Source organism: Grampus griseus (genome assembly GCF_964374135.1).
Source record: "Grampus griseus genome assembly, chromosome: 3".
NCBI classification, from domain to species: Eukaryota; Metazoa; Chordata; class Mammalia; order Artiodactyla; family Delphinidae; genus Grampus; species Grampus griseus.
This window is the reverse complement of record NC_139019.1, coordinates 85,028,024-85,040,839: the sequence shown is the minus strand read 5'-3', so window position 1 is coordinate 85,040,839 and position 12,816 is coordinate 85,028,024. Positions and strand designations below refer to the sequence as shown.

Genomic DNA, 12,816 nt, shown 5'->3' with positions numbered 1-12,816 from the left:
GCAACGGCAGGTGGACTCTCAACCACTGCGCCACCAGGGAAGCCCTACTTTTAGTTTTTTTGAGGAACTTCCATACTGTTTTTCATAGTGGTTGCACCAATGTACATTCCCACCAAGAGTGCAAAGGGTTCTCTTTTCTCCATATCTTCACCAATACTTGTTACCTCATATTTTTGATAATAGACATGAAGTGATATCTCATTGCAATTTTGATTTGTATTTTCCTGATGAATAGTGATGTCGAGCACTTTTTCATATACCTGTTGGCTATCTGTATGACTTCTTTGGAAAAATGTCCTTTAAGTTTGTCTTCCCATTTTTACTCAGATTATTTTTGTGCTATTGACTTGTATGGCTTAATATATTTTGGATATTAACCCATTATTAGAAATGTATTTTCTTCTAGGAGTTTTATCATTTCAGGTCTTAGACTCAATTATTTAATCCATTTGAGTTATTTTTGTGTATGGTGTAAGATAGTAGTCCAGTTTCATTCTTTCACATGTTACTGTTATTTTATTTTATGTATGCCTCATGTAATCACAAAGCAATAACCTATAGCAGAAGCATGAAAGATATAGGAGTATAAGCATAACACTTCAGTAAACTATCATATTACAAAGGAAGAGAGCAAGAAGAAAGGAACAGAGAAATTATGAAGCAACCAGAAACAATTAAAAAATAGCAATAATTATGTACCTGTCAATAAACTTTAATGTAAATGGACTAAATTCAATCAAAATACATAGACCCATCTTTATGTTGCCAACAGTAAACTCACTTCAGATGTTGAATGTTGTCACATGCTTTTTCTGAGTCTTTTGAGATAATATGATTTTTTTTTATCCTTAATTTTGTTAACATTGTATATCACATTGATTTGTGGGCATTGAACCATCCTTGCATCCATGGAATAAATTCTTCTTGATCATGGTGTATAATCCTTTTAATGTAGTTTTGAATTCAGTTTGCCAATATGGTGTTGAGGATTTTTGCATCTATGTTCAGCAAGGATTTTGGCCTGTGATTTTCTTATCTTGTGTCTGGTTTTGGTATCAGGGTAATCATGACCTCATAAAGTGAGCTTGGAAGTGTTTCCTAATTTATTTTTGGAAGAGTTTGAGAAGGATTGGTATTAATTCTTCTTTGAATATTTGGTAGAATTCACCAGTAAAGTCATCTAGTCGTGGACTTTTTGTTGTTGTTGTTGTTGTTTTTGCGGTATGCGGGCCTCTCACTGCTGTGGCCTCTCCCGTTGCGGAGTACAGGCTCCGGACGCACAGGCTCAGCGGCCATGGCTCATGGGCCCAGGCCCTCCATGGCATGTGGGATCTTCCTGGACCGGGACACGAACCCGTGTACCCTGCATCGGCAGGCAGACTCTCAACCACTGCGCCACCAGGGAAGCCCTGTTGTTGTTCTTGTTGGGAGGTTTTTTGATTACTGATTACCTCCTTACTAGTGATTGGTCTGTTCAAATATTCTCTTCATGTTTCAGTTTTGGTAAGTTGAATGTTTCTAGGAATTTATACATTTCTTCTAGGTTATCTAATTTGTTGGTGGATAAATTTTCATAGTAGTCTCTTATATTCCTTTGTATTTCTGTGGTATCAGTTGTAACATCTCCTCTTTCATTTCTGATTTGTTTGAGTCCTCTCTTTTTTCTTTGTGTATCTAGCTAAAGATTTGTTAATTTTGTTTATTTTTTAAAGAACCAGATCTTAGTTTCATTGATCTTTTCTATTAATGTTTTAGTCTGTATTTCATTGATTCCATTCTGATCTTCATATTTTACTTACTTCTACCAATTTTAGAGTTCATTTGTTGTTCTTTCTCTATTTCCTTGATATGTAAAGTTAGGTTGTTTATTTTAGATCTTTGTTTCTTGATGCAGACATTTATCCCTATGAACTTTCCTCTTCAAACTGCTCTTGCTACATCCCATAAGGTTAGGTAGGTTGTATTTCCATTTTCATTTGTCTCAAGGTAATTTTGTATTTCTCTTTTAGTTTCTTTGAGTCATTGTGTGTATGATAGCATGCAGTTCAATCTCCATATATTTATGAATTTTCCAGTTTTCTTTATTTTATACAGTGGGTGGTCAAAAAAAATGATTGATATGATTTCATCTTCTTAAGTGTATTAAGACTTCTTTTCTGACCTAACATATGATCAGTCCTGGGAATACTTCATATGTGCTTGAGTAGAATATGTATTCTGTTGCATTTTGGTAGAATGTTATATATATATTTCTGTTAAATCCACCTGTACTACCACATTGTTTAAAGTCAATGTTTCCTTACTGATTTTCTGTATAGGTCCTCTATCCACTGATGTTAATGGGGAATAAAAGCCCCCTACTATTATTGTATTGCTGTCTACTTCATCCTTTACGTATGTTCATACTTTGTATGTCTAGGTATTTCTATACTGAGTGCATCAATACTTAAACAATGTTATATTCTCTTGTTTGACCCCTTTATCATTATGTGATGATCTTTGTCTCTTATGAGAGTTTTTGTCTTAAACTTTATTTTATCTGGTATATCTACCCCAACTTTCTTTTGGTTTCTGTTTGTATGGAATATCCTTTTCTATCCCTTCACTGTCAGTCTATGTTTGTCCTTATATCTGAAGTGAATTTCTTGTAGGCAGCAAACAGATGAGTCTAGTCTTTTGATTGGAGAATTTAGTCCATTTACATTGAAGTTTATTGATAGGTATGTTACTATTGTCATTTTGTTGTTTTGTGTTGTTTTATAATTCCTGTTTCTTTTTTCTCTTTCTTTGTGATTTGATTATTTTCTCAATTGGTATTCATAGACTCCATCTTTTGTGTGTCCTCTCTAGATTTTTGCTTTGTGGTTAACAAGAGGCTTTCATAAAATAACTTACTTTATAGCAATCTATTTTAAGTTGCTAACAACTTAAGTTTGAATGTATTCTAAAACCCAGCATTTTTAGAATTGCCATATCTTTAAAACCAGCTTGTCAGAATCTTTCTTATAAACAACATGTTATTTTGATTATAATGAGACAACTCTATACAGAATTAATATCTTTATAATATTGAGTCTTTCAATCCATTAACATTCCCTATCCCTCCATTTATCTAGTTCTCTTTTTTGGGGGGGGGTACCAAATTACTTTATTTGAAGGAATGGTACTAAGGAAAGGACTTGTAGATGTTTTGGTACAACTTACAGAAAAGGTAAAGTTAACCCAAACATGCATGCACTGCCTTGGTGACAAGGGAGGTCACCCCTGTGGCTACGGAAGCCAGCCTAAGGCTTAGCTCTCATTATCACTATTTCCCAGTGTGTGCTTATCAAAGAGATACTGTGCCATGCCAGATTCGGGGGCCCCATCGTGTGCAAGTTGGTTACATGGTCACCCAATTCTTTAATGGATTTCATCTACTCATTCAGATAATGAGTCTCAATGAAGTCACACAAATGGGGGTCATTTTTCTCAGTGGCCAGTTTGTGCAGTTCCAGTAGTGACTGATTCACACTTTTGTCCAAGTGTAGCGCACATTCCATTGCATTCAGCCCATTCTTCCAGTCATCACAGTCTGGTTTCTTGATATCCTGAAGGAAGATTCAGCCACCCCGTTGGTTCTGCAGCTTCATCAGTTTCTCAGCATGTTCCCTCTCCTCACAAGATTGGTGAAGAAAGTATTTGGCAAAGTTCTTCAAAGCCACATCATCGCGGTCAAAATAGTACGACATGGACAGGTAGACGTAGGATGTGTAGAGCTCCAGGTTGGTCTGGCGGTTGATGGTGTTCTCTGAGTCCTGGTGGTAGTTCTGGCACACCTGCGAGGGGGACACGGTCGTCATGGCGGGCGGCTGAGGTGAAGTGGTGGCAGTGGCTGCATGGCGCTGTAACGGCGGCAGGGACCTTAGGGCGGTCAGAGGGCACTGTGAGGTGGTGGCGAGGGCTGGCTCTGAGCATCTGGCCAGAGCGGGGGAAGAGCACCGGGTTCCGTCCAAGCACTGTTGAAGCAGGAAACCATGGCTACCCTCCACGAAGACTGTCTAGTTCTCTTTTTAATATTTCTTAACTTAGAATAACTATAAAACATTGTTCTGTACATCATGTTTTCTTAGCTTGATATTTTATTTTTGTATGCTATTAAAAATGGTATCATTTTATACCCAAAATTTTTGTAGTTATATAGAAGTATAAATATATCTAGATAGCTAACAAGATAAGTATATAGATAGGCATACATATAAATACTTGTATACACCAAGCTTTTTTATTTACAAAATTGTCATTTATAAATAGCAAATTATTATTTTTTTCTTGCGTTGTTTTACTGACAATATATCCAACACAATCTTGGTGTGTTTTATTGAGTATACCTTTTTTATTCTGGATTTCAGAAAGATTTCAGTACTTTATTCTTTACTGAATCTGTTTTTGCTCTTGTTTTTGTTTGTTTTTTAAGTGAACATTCTTTATGAGATTAAGATAAATCTTCCAAATTTTCTTAGCATCTTTGAATGTTTGTGAATTATATTAAATGATATTTTTGCAACTACATATACACTTTTCAATAGATACCATATGTATGATTTTCTACCTTATTAATATGGTGAATTACATTGCTTGATGTTTCTGTATTGTGTTTCTTGGAAGCAAATTATGTTGAGATATATTTATTTTAGTTAAGTAGATAGATGATAGGTGGGTAGATAGATAAAGATAGATTTGATATGTTAATATTTTGTTTTGAAATTTTACATCTATATTTATGTGAAAGGTTAGCCTATAATTTTCTTATTTTGTAATATCATTGTCCAGTAACTAAGTTATATTGTACACATAGAAAACTTTGCTGAGTAGTTTGTGTATAATCAGTATTATTTCTTCCTTAACTGTCTGGAAATTATGTAGGTGACACCAACTTGACCTGGCAATCTCATTGAGTAAATTTTGGTACACATTCTGATATATTTATTAAATATAGTAATATTCTGTTTGTCAGTTTTGGTAAATTGTGTTTTCCTAAAATATTGTTAAATTCATCTGAAATACAAAATATTTGGTGTAAAGTTTATCATAATTATTTTTATTTTCCTTTTTATTAATGCCCATAAAATTAGTAGTTTTCATGCATCTTTTCTCTTTTTTGCTTGATTAATTTTGTTTTTTGGTTTATAAATTAGCTTTTAAGAATAACTAAAGTGCCTTTGTTGATTTTCTTTATGGTATGCTTGTTTTTTTATTTCATTGAATCCTACTCCCACATTTTTATTGTTCTTTTTTAATTAAAATAAAAATGAAAGTCAATGAGAATACGATAAATCAACTTGGAAGAATGCTGTGAAACAAAACTAAACATTTATGTAATGAATATGGATCATTTGACTTACTTTCTAATTTTAGTCCAGATGTAGTATTGTTTTCACAAGTTTACAAATGATAAGAATTAGAAAGAGAAAATTTAAGTAAATTAACTGTAGGTTGCAGAGATAGGGTTGGAGGTGAAACTAGCATTTAAATCAAGGTTTTCCAGAATTGAAAGTCCATTATTGTCTCATATTACTATACTGCTCTGGCAAATGTTTTGTGAAGTTACACTTATAGATCTTGAATATGTGTCCAGAGTTTGTCTACCATCTATCATTTGACCCTTTGCTTTCACTAGCTAAAATTTCACACCTTATCCTCCTCACATATTTTTTGTATATTGCAATATTCCTTCTTTTCTTTCCTTTTCTTCCTTTTTCTCACACAATTTTATTTTTATTTCCTTCCTTAGTTTTCAGCCAAATGTGTAACTCCAGACTATAAATGCATAGCAATAAGATAGAATATATTTTGAAAACCATTCTTCCATTTCTTTTTTTTTTTTTTAATGCACCTGGATTAGCTTAGCCAAAGTTTGTGGGTTTATTTGCTCAATTAATGGATGCTGACTGATGGACTGTCTGAAAAACACCCTATTGTTCCTAAATTAGTTGTAGCAAATAAATATGTTTCTCAGTCATTATTTGGAAAACATCTGCATTGGTAAGCAGCTTTTGCTACAGTAACAGATTCTTGACTATAAATGACTTAAATAAGTGAGTATATTTTTATATAACAAGTTTGAGGGCTGGAGTTTGAGGGCTGCTAGCATTGGTTTAGTGGTTTAAAGATGTCAAAGACAATATCTCTTTGATTCCCTTGACTTTTCTCCCATGTCTGCAAGGTGGCTGCTCAAGAGCCAAGTCTTTTGTTAACATTCAAAACAAGAAGGCAAAGGTAATCAGATGTGAAGGGAGTGGTAGATGGTAGTTACAGTTGTCACTGACTTATGAAATAGTTAGCTAAGGAATAGGTCAGGAAGGGATTAGAGACCCTGCAAGGAGAGGAATATGGGACAACTATTGGAGGGAATGAGTCTTGGGGTAGAAAATAAATGATTAGTAGAAATTCTAAGCAATGGTCAGGGTCTGTGAATGCTTGCTTTTTATCTGGATTGTTATAGGTTTATGAGAAAAACAAAGAAAGTTTATTAAAAATATGCATGGAGGATTACAAAGTCAATAATGTAACTTAGGACTCTTGTTTATAACTGATATAAACCCAAATCAAAATCAAATAAATAAGTAAAGCAATCTCTGGCTTTCATAACAGAACATTTCAATAGTAGAGCTGTTTCCAAGCATAAATTATCTCATGTACTCAAGATTACATGAGAGGTATATTTGTAACTCAGTGCTGATTTTCTCCATGTTGGCTTCATTTTAAGGAGGTTACTCCTGGGTGAGACAAAATGGCTTGATTCTACTGATTAGGCAAACCTAGATGAAAGAGAGTGCTTCATTCACTATAGTTTCAACCCAGGTGTTGGGATTTGAGTTTCTCTGATTTGGTCTGAATCAGAGAAAATAATCAACTTTATAATCAACTTTAAATCATTTATTGTGGCCAGGAACATCCAGAGGTGTGGTCACCCATCTACAATTATAAAGACTGAGATTGGGAATAATTACTTCCCACAAGGAAATTCAATGGAAATTGATGTTAAAATAATAGATACTTATGGCCAAGTGAACTGGTTCAAGTTAAGTTGTCTGTAAAATGTGGAAATTTAAAAATCACCATGGTTTGGTTTTGGGGTCCTAAGAACTGTATAAGTAAAAGAAGAGGGTTTTTTTTTTGGTGCAGATTTGCTTCAATGAGAACTATTAGAGTAGATATCCAAAGATAATAATAGAGCAGAAAAATCCAGATGAGAAAACCTAATGGGAAGTAATATGAGAAAATTGGGTAGGGTACAGATGCTGAAGGTGTAATTTCACAAAGAGTGCAAATTAATGGTAAATTGAGAGAGAGGAAAATAAAACCTTAGAGATATAGATTAAGACAGTGTGTTCAAAGGGAATAGAAATTTTTAAGATGCCAGTGACTAGGACAGTGGGTGGTACCAGACAAATATTTGTTGAATCTATGCAGGTAAAATAGAACATTATAAAATCCAGGGATAATTGTATTAGCAGTTAAGTACTTTGAAAAGATGATGTATGATGATGTATTCAAACAATAATAGATCATAGTTTCAGTGTATTTGACAGGTGAAGAAAGGAGCTCTACCTAAATTCATGGCTGCTACTGGAGTTAAATAAGGAAAGCATAAGGAAGATGAATATGAAAACTACAGCAAAATTTCTTTCAGAATGGGTCAAAAAACCAAGGTCACTTTGTAAAAATGGATTTTCTGGAAAAATGGAAATTGGCAATATCCCTTAATACTCTCATTGAAAGAAAATCTCATTTTATTAGGGTAATGGTAGGTAATAAAACATGACTTCCCTTTTTTCCCATTTATTAATGAATTAGAATGTGCAAAACCCTGGTAATAATTGACATAAAAAGGCTCATAAGCATCATTAATGTCTTCCTTACCAGCATTTTAATTTTACAAAACCAGCATTTTTGTTAAAATTATAGTACATTAAAAGGAGTTTTATCCTACTATTTGCTAAAGATGTATGATGACAGTTTTTAAAAACATAAGCATGGGTGGTGGAGAAGGCAGTTCAGAATTTGGCCTACACCATGTGAGAATTTTTTCTTAGACTAAAGATGTAAAATGAGATCAACTAAATATTTTTGGTTTGAAAAAAACATATGATAATTTTCAAGTCTTATATATTTAATTTCCAAGGATTTTTATTTGAAACTTCGAATAGTTAAAATCATTGAAAAAGAAAAGCGCATGAATCAAAATCTAAAATGTAGGATAGGCTTTGAAACATTGGAGAAAGTGCTAAATTTGGCAAATATGCAAATATGTTTCTGGCAATAATAACATATAGCTTTATCATCTACTGCTTGATCCTCCAGTGGATAATTAAGTTCCCTATCCAAACAATTTGTCCTAAGTATACATAATAATATCACTAATTAAAATGTCCCATTAATGTCTTCATTTTATTTCATAGCTCAGTTAATTTTCTAAGCAGGTGAACTAATACATGCCTATTATTAGCTTACATTTTGAATCATATCCAATGGTAATTCATAATCATTCTGTGCCATTTCCAGTTTTGAACTAACTCCATATGCTGAAGACTTAAAAATACTCTCCCACTCTTTGCTTCTTTTTTATTACAAATTTTGTAACTTTGCCAGATACAGTCTTAGGTGCTTAGATCTTATGACAGCTTTTCTTTATATATACTTATATTAGAAAATACTGTATCTTCCATTCCAAATGTCTTCAGTTCATATATATTAGGAAATGAATTTACAGACATTTTATTCAGTTATTTGAATTTTATGTAAGGTTAATTTAACCTGCTAATATCTATGACTGAAAAAAAAATTGATGGCAAGTCTATAGGGTACTGGGTTCACAAGATCTAATCTGTGGGGTAGGAAAAGGAAGGGGAAGATGACCACCGACAGGTAACAAAGAAGGCCTGAGATAAACTGTATTCAGGTTTGTCTTGCCCTTAACTTGTCTCCCACTGATAGATTTAAGCCTTATATGCATGCCAATATATTACTAATTTAAAATTTTTTCTAATAACTTGTTTTTAAATTAAAAAATTTTAAGGTCTTAAGAGATATTAGTATAATTTTGGGGGAATATCTAGCCTTCCACAAGACAGTAAATACTGAGTCATTAAATTCCATGTGGGGACTGGTTATGGACTTTAGTAACAATGATTCTGAGATGAGGGAGGCATACGATGCTCTTGACTTGTACCAAAGTGTTTTACATAACTTAATGCACTTCAGACTCATCAGACTAATTGTCATTGAATTTCCTTGATTTTTAGTTTATTCATTTTTTAAAAATAAATGATAGTGGGCTCCCCTGGTGGCGCAGTGGTTGAAAGTCCGCCTGCCGATATAGGGGACACGGGTTCGTGCCCCGGTCCGGGAAGATCCCACATGCCGCGGAGCAGCTAGGCCCGTGAGCCATGGCCGCTGAGCCTGTGCGTCCAGAGCCTGTGCTCTGCAACGGAAGAGGCCACAACAGTGAGAGGCCCACATAACGCAAAAAATAAATAAATAAATAAATGATAGTTTTGGAATGCATGATCTGGTATTCATCCCTTTCAACTGTAAGCCCAAATACTAATGGGAGATTGACAACCCCTAACTAAAAGTGTGGAGCTCGTAATGGCAGTCCATTCTCTCTTGACATGGACTTCTGTAGGACTGGGAACACACACACTGGTTCAGGGATGACAGGGAATAAATTTGTTAGTGAGACTAGAAATTTACCAGATGCCTCTGGGAAGTAAGGATTTTTTTTTTTAAACACTCTTCCACTAGACACATATTATGGTTATAATGCATATTTCTTTATTCCCGACATAGTATCTCATTGTTTATTGGAGGTTGAGACTATTCTAAAATAAAGTATACAAAAAATAATTATACACTTCAGTGTTAGCTATCCAGTTAAAATTCCTATGTGTATCTTAATCTTTCACTTGCTGAATAAAATGCAATCACAGACTAACACTTACACCTTGAATCTATGTGACATCACTGGAATTGGTTGAATAGTTCCAACTGAAAATAAAATGTTAGAGCATATCTGAATAGTGAGTAATCAACTTTTGGAACTTTGCTGCATATTTCAATTATGAAATTGAAATGCATACCCAGTACTTATTTTAGTAAAATGGTTGTAAACCACATGTCCCATTCAGACAAAATCTCCTTTTCCTCTCAAAATTGTCCCCACAAAGCTACTCAAATAGCAAGAATTAAAGTTTTATGAAATTTGCTTATGAACACATGGCTGCAGTTGGGGTCTTTTGTTGTTTCTTTGTATTTTTCTTTCTGATTGAAAGAAACGAAAGAAAACTTTTAACATATAAAGCAACATAACAGTTTTATTCTGGGTACATTATCAATGTATTTTAAAATAAATGTAACTCAATATTAACTTGCCCCATCAAGAGAAGCTCAATAGGTCTTTAAATATAAGGTAATGTAAAAAAAAAAGTTTGTAGAAAATATAATTAAAGTGGGTTAACAATAATCTCAAGGCAGATAACGATTTTTTTTTTTAGCTTTGCTCATCTGACATTTGGTGTTGTTAACAGTATAAAATTAATTTCCTCAAATCAAAATACATTTTTATTAAAAATCATTAGATACATCAGATAGTAAATATATCAGTTTGGTCTGATGCTGTCTCAGAGCTTTTCATTTGAGATTTGTAGAGGAAATTACAGACCTATGATAAAATCATATCAGATATAACAGCCACGTATTTGAAATATCCTCAAAAAAAAGAAAAGTTGCTATTTTCAAACACTTTTATAATTGACACCTGCTCAATAGGACTATCTTCTCCAAAGTATACATCTCACCTCAACAGTCAGTAGGGAATGCCCTGCCTTTTAATCATTTCCAGAAGTGCTTCAACACTATGGGAATGATAGTGCTGTGTCATTCCACATTGATTTAATCAGTGACATGTTCCTGGAAGTCACTTCATGGTACACTATTATATAAAAAATGAAGGGAAATTACTGCAGAAGAGGGGGAAAAAAAGCATATGGTACTGGATAACAGTGATCATTTCAAATATTATAAAGCGTGTCACTTAATCTATTTCTGCCTCAATGTAACCTCCCTCCTCTGTATCAATATTATTAAGGTATATCAGCTACTATGAAGAAGCGCTTACCTTCTAAGAAATGTATCTTAAATATAACATGAAAGAAGTATGAATTGCTATCCTGAAGCTGAAAAACTATGTTTTATGGCTTTAATAAACATCATTATGTCCATACATTATTCACATTCATGCAAGTGAGTGTGTGCACACATACCCCTCACGCCTGTGTGCACGCACATAAACACACACGCACAAAGGGAGTAAATGTGTGATAGTTGTTGAAATTGCTTTACTAAATGTTCTGTTCTAAAAAGTGAAAACTGCCTGGATTATTTTAATTAATGTAGGCTTTAAGCATTTAATCCTGGTTTCCTTGAAATGCTTTTGGTAGGGGCAATGTTTTAAAAGTTGTCTGTAACTTATGAATGTAAAAAAAAAGAAAATCTTAACATGAATTCGGGAAAGTCCAGTGCTGAGATGATGACTTTATTATATTCACTATTTCAAGTTTCAAAGCTAATCTAATGGAAGTACACATAAAATCAGTTTAAACAGTTTTTGAATAGACTATAAGGCATTTATTTTTAGAAGTTTTATGCAATGTAGATTTTTAGTATTTCTAATTCCTGGTATTATGTTTGTATTGTGTGAATTAGTATTAACACATTTTTCTGTAAGGTGCATTTTGTACAGAAAAAAATTCTTGTCTTCAAATGTCTATCAAAGTGTCTGTACCCTGAATCTTTTCAGATCTCCCTTGTTTCAGCAGTTTCCTGATGCAGGAAGGAGTTTCCTAGCGTTTTTGCCAAATAATCTGAATAATTTGTTCATGTACATAGTTACCTCCTAAAAGGGATTTGAGGCATGCTCCTTATAACATCAAAATTTTGTTCTTTCTCCTACATTTTTACCACACTCTCCCAAAATTCTGAGACACCAGTTCCAATAAGTGTTTTTTTGTTTGAGTGAGAACTGGTCATCTGCTTCCCTGTAGGGGTCATCTGGACTTGTTTTATCATGACATATTTCTAGCATCACCAGAGATAGAATTCTGTCTTAGTATTCTCAAATAACTAGATTCTAACCCTCTGATTATTTCACATATCCCCAAATCTGACTTATATCCCATCTCATTCCCAATCCACAAATCCTTTCAATGTGCCTCTGGAACTCCTGGACTGTCATCAAGGTATGTCTTAAATCCTCAACTTTCTCTGAATCATTCCTTTAACTTCTTTTTCTAATATGACCTTGGCTCTCTTCTGAGGTCACTAATTCCACTATGCCCGTGAGATGGCTAATCTTTCCGCTTTAGAGTAGGTGATTCTTTTTACTCTTAACGGCTGCTTTCAGACTATCAGACCTCCATCCCCTCGCACTACACACATACACGCACACACTCTCTCAGCTCCACTGAAGTTCACATGATCAGACCGTACCCCTATTATTACTCTTTGTGCAGTCTTTCTGGTCAGTTCTCCTTGTTCATGGATAATTTTAGTATCTGCTTTACTGACACCTACTCTATCACTGTCCTGGTCAACATTCTTCAAAATTGCATTACATTTGAATAATCCATCCAGCATCCTGTCAGTTTGGTTCCTTATCTTCACTTTTATTGATTTTTTCCTCCATCTTACACTCCTAATATGATACCCTAAAACTTGTCATTATAATAAATGCAACACATTCCAAATCTCCATTTCAATTACCTTATCCTTAGA

General features: G+C 33.9%; 1 pseudogene across 1 annotated transcript; it reads right to left on the bottom strand.

Annotated features, from left to right (window-relative positions):
• Positions 1–3,291: 3,291 nt before the first annotated feature.
• LOC309819594 (ferritin heavy chain-like) lies at positions 3,292–3,842 on the bottom strand (annotated as a pseudogene). The gene has a single exon. The product of its transcript is annotated as a ferritin heavy chain-like (transcript).
• Positions 3,843–12,816: the final 8,974 nt, after the last annotated feature.